This window comes from Citrus sinensis, chromosome 3, assembly GCF_022201045.2.
Source record: "Citrus sinensis cultivar Valencia sweet orange chromosome 3, DVS_A1.0, whole genome shotgun sequence".
Lineage (NCBI taxonomy): Eukaryota > Viridiplantae > Streptophyta > Magnoliopsida > Sapindales > Rutaceae > Citrus > Citrus sinensis.
The window spans coordinates 23323266-23323918 of NC_068558.1; the positions used below are offsets into that span (position 1 = coordinate 23323266).

At 39.1% G+C, this 653-nt stretch overlaps 1 non-coding gene across 1 annotated transcript; it reads right to left on the minus strand.

The window, feature by feature from the left end:
• Positions 1 to 267: 267 nt before the first annotated feature.
• LOC127901674 (small nucleolar RNA R71) lies at positions 268 to 371 on the minus strand. The gene has a single exon (XR_008053918.1). It is a non-coding gene; the product is annotated as a small nucleolar RNA R71 (small nucleolar RNA).
• Between the last annotated feature and the right edge of the window lie 282 nt (positions 372 to 653).

Here is a 653-nt window from a genome sequence, read left to right on the forward strand (position 1 = left end):
CCTAGTGTGTTAAATTGTCTCCCTACATTTTATGGCCTAGAAAATGAGGATCCATATAATCATTTGAATGATTTTCATGCCATTTGTCAAACATTCAAATATGAGAATTTTTCAGATGATGATGTTAAACTTAGACTATTCCCATTTTCTTTAAAAGATAGAGCTCGTTCATGGCTTAATACATTGCCTGCTAATAGCATTGCATCATGGGAACAAATGGTTACAAAATTTTTAAATAAATATTTCCCAGTGCATAAAACCAATGCTATTCGCAGGGAAATCTCGGAGTTTACCCAGAGAGAGGACGAGCAATTTTTCGAAACATGGGAGCGATTCAATGGGCTACTCTTGAAGTGTCCACATCATGGGTACGAGAAATGGCATCAATGCCAATACTTTTTGGAGGGATTACTACCAAATGTGCAAGAATGGCTAATGGCAACAAGTGGAGGAGAGCTAATGTCAAAAAGTGCATCAGAAATTTGGGAGTTTTTCCAGCGACAAGCGGACAATTCCCAACAACGGAGTCGATCACTCAGGAATACTAGAAGGATTAAAGGAGTGAATGAGGTTCACATTGGCGAGTCAACTTCGGGAATCAAAGAAGTCAAGGAGATGGTTGAAGGTCTTGCTCGACAAATAGCATCGTTATC